At 61.3% G+C, this 6195-nt stretch overlaps 1 long non-coding RNA gene across 1 annotated transcript; it reads right to left on the reverse strand.

Annotated features, from left to right (window-relative positions):
• Positions 1–789: 789 nt before the first annotated feature.
• Positions 790–1471, reverse strand: LOC308642168. The gene is made up of 3 exons (XR_014020490.1): positions 1288–1471; positions 1153–1191; positions 790–872 (listed from the first exon to the last, which is right to left on the reverse strand). It is a non-coding gene; the product is annotated as an uncharacterized lncRNA (long non-coding RNA).
• Between the last annotated feature and the right edge of the window lie 4724 nt (positions 1472–6195).

The following is a 6195-nucleotide window of genomic DNA, read 5'->3' on the forward strand; positions in this document are numbered from 1 at the left end:
CTTTGATCAACCAGCAGAAAAATACCCTTCCAAAAAGGGCATTTTGACTTTGCCTGGTGTACTGGGCATCCAGCAGTGGGGAAGGGGGTCCACCTGGCAGGGCCCATCTCCCCTTAAGGCTGATGATAGTCATTCCCACTCCCTCCAACTCTGCAAATACAGGCATGTCTGATTTACCCAAGACCTGCAGGGCCCTGGGCCTGGGAAGTCATCTGTTCCTGGACATAGTACTTCATAATCTGCCCTCAGGGCACCTGAGTCCCAAGCAGGCCCTCTGATCCCCTTAGCAGCATCTGTGGTCTGGGTGGCCACAGCTCACCAGCAGTCCATTCTCTTGGTGACCCCCTCTGCCTGGCCTGTGATCACCCCTCTGGAATATGGGAGGCAAAGTTGCCCTCTAAGCAGGACCCTCTTTTCTAGGCCAGCTGACCCCATAACCTGTGCATGCCCCGGGCCACCCAACTCCTCAGAACATCAGCCTGGGACATCTAGGCCTCAGCCCTTCCCACGACCCTTTCCAGCTCTCCAGCGGGAGGGGTGGGGGCTCCACCCCACCCCCAGCCTAGGCCTTCAGCCCCCAGCACAGATACCAATGCTGCAGTCCCCAAGTCCCCAGCCTGGAGGTTAGGAGCAACTGGTCCTTTGGCTGTCTGGACATTACTCTGGTCAGCCATCTGGGCCGCTCCCTCTGAGCCTGGTCCTGGGCAAGAGGGCACAGCTCCCGCACCACTTCGTGCGCCCTGCAAGGTGGTTGAGTAGTGCTGTCCCAGCCCGCCAGCCACATCCTACCTCCACGCCGCCGCCTGGGCGCCGCTCCGCCTCCTCCGTGCCTTTGCAGCCGCTCGCGTATGCGGACACCAAGAAGCTGTCCCCTGCGGGTGACGAACGGACGCGCGGGAAACGCGGCACCCACCGAGGAGGAAGGAGATGCCGTGAGCCCCGGGGGATGCGCTTTCGCGCCGCAGCCGCCAGCGCGCCCTCCCCAAGCCCCAAGGACCGCGCAGGGCGGGGGCAGCAGCCCACCCCCTGAACAGGGTGGGTCCGGAACCGCGCACTCGCCGAGACCCGGCGGCCACCTCCTGCGACGAAGGCGCAAGGCAGGGCGCGCGCCGGGCTCGGGGCTCCTGGGCTCCAGATGGTCCCCGCGCTCACCCTCGGGGCTCTCTCTCCGCTTGCAGGCTGCGGCGGCTGCTGCGCGGCCAGGGCGCGAGGGAGAGGGAAGGACAGTGAGTGGCGCCGCCCGTCCGCGCCCCGCCCCCCCCCCCCCCCCCCCGGCCCGCATCTCACCGTGCTTGGACTGAAATTTCCCCATGCCGCCGCCGTGATCCCGGACCCCACCAGCCCGGGCGCGCTCAGGTGCAGGTCCGAGCCCGGGACGGACGTCCGCTGGGGCCGCAGGACCGGGCTCCGAGAAGCCAGGTTCAGCGCGGGGCAGGGCGGCGCGGCAACAGACCACAGCGGCGCCCGCGGTGGCCCGGCTCCCTCTGAGCTCGCGCGCCCGCGCCCGAGCTTTAACCGCGGGCCCCGCAGCGCCCCCCGCGGCCGCGGCCCGAAGCGCACCCGCCCGCCGCCCCGCCCGCCCCGAACCCCAGGACCCCCTTAGCCCGCAGCCCAGGCGCATCAGCCCAGGCGCATCGCAGCCCAAGGCCGCCAACTGGGGAGGTGGGACCCAGAGCCTGGCGGTGACAAGGACCCGCACAGTAGACTGCGAGGGCACTCAGGGGCTGCAGTTGACCCTGCCATTCTGGCTGCCAGGGGACTCTGGGGGATATCCTCCACCCTTCACCAGGCCATCTCCAGTCTGGGAGCCTGACCCCTCTGTTGGAAGGGAGGATCCTGGGGACTCTAGTCTACAGGGACCCTGCTTGCCTCCCATGGCTGGCAGGACATCTGTGGGGAAGAAGAGGTACCTGGAGGAGAGGGTGAGAAGGACCAAAGTCCACCCCAGCCTGGCTGGTGTGACCGCCTCTCCCTTCTTCCCCAAGGTCAGGCTCTAGCCTCTTTCTGCCCACTTGATGAAAGACCAGTTCTGACCTTCAGCTTGGATAAGCCCTGTACCCCTCCCTTAGACCTTGGGCCTTAGGGGACTGGGTCCTTGTCTCTCCTGTTCTGCTCCTGGTGGTCCGGCTACCTGCTGTCTGCCTCCTCCTCTGCTGCCCTCACTTGCTGGGTGCCACCCACTCTTGCTTCCTTCCCTGTCCACCTTCAGAGAAACCACCTTTCTCACCTTGGACCCAGCTTGCTTCTTCCAACACTTCTCCTGTGATCGCCCCAAACCTCCTCCATCCCTGGAGCTCCTCTCCTGTGCACACGCTGTCTCTCACTGGGATTTTGAGAATAAAAACAGCATTTCCCTACAAAATGTTGCTGCTCCCCAGTGTCCAGCCCCTGTTGCTGACCCCAACATCCACCCCTGCTGGCTTCTAGCCCTGGAGGCTGGTGGCTGAAGCCCTGCCAGGCCTCCTCTCTTCTACCCTGTTCCCACTGTCCCTCTGTTCCCTTCAGAGCTGCCCCCGGCTCTCAAAAGAGTTCCCATGGCCTCTCCTTACCTTCTGCCCAAGACAACTTGGGTGGAAGGAGCTAGCGTCCAGCAGGATGTTTCACCTCAACCATCTTGCCCAGTTCTCAGATCATCTTGGAGCAGGTGCTACCATCTCCCCATCATAGAGCCCTGGAACACCTCAGAATCTCCCAGAAGCACAGCTGGCCAGGTGGTGTGAGGACAAGACTTTGGGCAGCCCAGCCTGCAAGCTGTTCCCACCACCCCTTCTGAGATCCCAGGGATGGGACATCCTGGAAGACCCAGCCACTCTGCACCACGATGATTTCATACCTCAGGGCAGAAGGCTGCACCCAGCCACAGCCCAGCTGACCCTGCCCCTGCCCAGGCTCAATGCACCCTCCACACAGACCCAGACCCCAGGCCAGGGTTAGCCCTCCAGGCCCCCCTCCTTCCCATCCCACCAACCCGCATGAATTTTGACTTCCCAGTTAGAAGGTGACAGCCAGTCATCTGTGGCTCCAGGTGTCCTGCTAACGTGCTGTGACAATAACAATACTGTGTATTATGCAGAATGGGAGTGGAGAGACCCTCTGGGTGTGCTGTCTTATCCACTGCCCAGCGCCCACAGGAGACAGGTGAGGGACCCCATAAAGACATGCCCACAGGACTTCTGCCCACCTACGTGGTCTGGAGCCTCTGGGGAACGCTGTGTGCTCACAGTGCTGCACAACCTGCCCCCCAGAGGCTGGGATGGTGGAACTCTGGGGGACATCGGCCAGCTGTACTGGGGAAGGGGCCATTGCCTTATTCCTTCTGCGGGCTGAGGCTCTGGTCTTCATTAAGTGTAGATGCTGGGGGCCTGGATGCACGGGGCAAGTATCCTGGAGGGCAGGAGGGGTGGTCTGGCCTGGCCACCTTGTGGTGCTGAGCTGGGCAAATGCAGACCCTAAGAGCAGACACTCCCCATGTGTCCCTATTACCACTGTTTACCAGTGACGAGTCCTTGCTTCCCTGAATGCTGAAGCATAACACCGAAAAGCACGCCAAGGCCAGAGGAGAGTGGACAGTGGAAGGTTTATTAAAGGACAGCAGAGAAGACTTCTCCCCGGAAGGGCCAGGTCTTCCCTTTTTTATAGCTAAGGTCTTCTTTCACCTTCCCCCCCTACCTGAACCCTTCCTGTCCTTTGTTTCCCTTTATCTTGCAGTGATGGAATGCAGGTGGGAAGGCCCAAAAGGTGGGGGACAGGAGGGCTGGAGGAGTCATCTGGGCAGGAAGGCCTGGGGTGGTTTGATTAGCACCTCCCTGCTTGTTGGGCCTGTTTCATTGACAGTTCCTTAGGATGGGCTCCGGGCTTGGGGACATTGACATTTCAATTTCCCCCAGTGCTGATCTGGTTTCCTGGACTCCATTCTCTATATGCCCTCCATTTTCTTTATCTTACTCGATATTAGCCCAGATTTACCTCACTGCAGTAACTACCCTCTGTAATCTGGCTTCAGTTTCCAGGCCACGGTTCACTGATTCCTTGGCAGCTTTGTTGAGAGATAATTCACCACTAGCCACACCATGGCTTCAGCTCTGTCCTCGTGGGAAGTCCTCGAAGTCGTGATCGCCCCAGAGAGTAACTCCCTGCCCTCGGCCAGCACTCCCACGGCCACCCAGCCCAGTGCAGCCCCCAACCCCTTTCTCTTTCTGTGGGGCTTCCCTGTGAGGGGCCCACCCTGCAGTACACCCTGTGGGGCAGCCCGTGTCTGGCTTCTCTCCTACAGCGGTGTTCAGGGTGCCCCGTGCGAGCGTGCTGACAGTGCTTCCTGCTTTGTTTGGGGAAATGCCGGTCCATGACTTGCTTACTTGCCCACTGATGGATGCTGGGCTGTTTCTGTACCGTGGCTAGAGTGACCAAGGTGCTGTGAATGCCTGCCCAGCATGGTGTGGACCTGCCCTGGATCCTCAGGTGCACACAGACGGGCTGCATACGGAGTTGTTTCCACTCAGAGCTACGCAGCTTTCCACAACCCTGCATTGTTTCACACCCGTCCACAGCGTGAGACTCTAGCACCTCCTGGGTGGGAGGTGTACCTACTGGCTCTGCCCCACGTGTCCCCGGTCCCCCGTGCTGGGCAATGTGGCATCCCTTGGCAGCTCCTTGGAGACGTGTGTTCAGGTGTAGTGTCTGTCTCCTGGTCGGGCTGCAGAAGTCCCTTGTCTGCTCTGGGTGCACACACTGCTCCTCACCTCCACAAGGTGGGTGGATCCACACTCAGCACTCAGGGAGGGTTGTGGGGGCCATGCCTGGCAGCGGTTCATCAAAGCACACTCACAGCCTCTGTCCATCTATCTGTCCACAGTGGTCAGGGTGGCACCCTCATCTGTAGGATGAGGGGCTGCTGTGCGTCCACCTCTGCGTCCAGGCTGCAGCCACAGTGCCCGCCAGTGGCAGTTCCCTGGTGTGCTGTGGGACCCGGGAGGGCAGTGGGCCCCCGGCAGCACCTGGACTCTGTTCTGTTACTCGGGCCTGCAGGTGGTCGAGCTGGCCTTGCAGGGAGGCTGAGGCCAGGTACTGGCCTCATGAAACGCAACACACGCCTGTTCTCACACAGATGGTACACATGGCTGCTCAGCAGTGCCACCTGCTTCTGTGGTCGTCACCAGGTGGTGCTGTCACCGTTGTCCTCCTGCTTTCAGAGGTGCAGGGAGGTCCGCAGCCTGGCAGGGGTTGGCCAGCTTACAGTGTGGACTGCGAACAGCAATGTCCACATTGTCCAAAAGTGACGCCAGGCTGAAGACACCTCCCAGCACAGTCTCCTCCTGGAGACAACAGGGCCTCCCTGTGGGCTGGCCCTGGACTCCACCGGGGCCTGACCAGCTCCATCCTCCAGCCAGGGCCCTACACAGCCTTCTCTGTGTGTGGAAGTATCTCTGACACCACTGTCCACTTCCATCCTGACCATCAGACTGGGGCAGCCACTGGACACCTCCACCTGGTCACTGACCTCAAGGCCAAAGCGGGAGAAGGAAGTGGAGGTGGCCGTGTGTGCGCGTGTGTGTGTGTGTGTGTGTGTGTATGCATGCACACACCTGCCTTCATTTGTGCCAGGCAGAGCCGCCAGGCTGGGCCTCAGAGGCACCATCCTCAACTCCCCCTGAGTCTGGATCTAGCTTCCACTCACCTGGCATTCAGCTGCCGGAGGTTTCTGGGATCTGGAGGGTCCTGCACAGCGCAGCCTTCCTGGGGCAGCCGTCTGCAGTCTGAAGAGCTTGCTCCCTCTCCTTCTCTGTGTTCCCACAGTACAAGAAATGCTGGTGCCTGCTCGCCCGGTGGCCAGTGTGACTGGCATCACTGCACATGGCCTCCTTATGAGCCTGGGGTCTGGCTCAGGACAGACCGCAGGGCCTGAGAAAACCTGCCTGGTCAGTCTTGCCTGTCCCCTTCCATGCATGACCGTGGCTCTGAGGGTGTTCGCCTTCACCTGGGTGGGTGCTTGCCATTTGGGGAAGGGATCATTGTGCTCACAAGTGCATAAGATGACCACCCATTGCCCACCACCCTTCCTGGAGCCCCATGCTCTCTGCAGGTCTCTCCCTGGACCCCAGTGGTCTGGCCCAAAGGTGGTGGTGCAGGAAGTGCTGGCTGCCTGCTCCCACCGCCTTCCCTTCCAACCAGCATGCCAGAGCTCTGGAGGTCCCTCCA

Source organism: Spermophilus citellus, assembly GCF_964194105.1.
Source record: "Spermophilus citellus genome assembly, chromosome: 1".
In the NCBI taxonomy this organism is placed as follows: domain Eukaryota; kingdom Metazoa; phylum Chordata; class Mammalia; order Rodentia; family Sciuridae; genus Spermophilus; species Spermophilus citellus.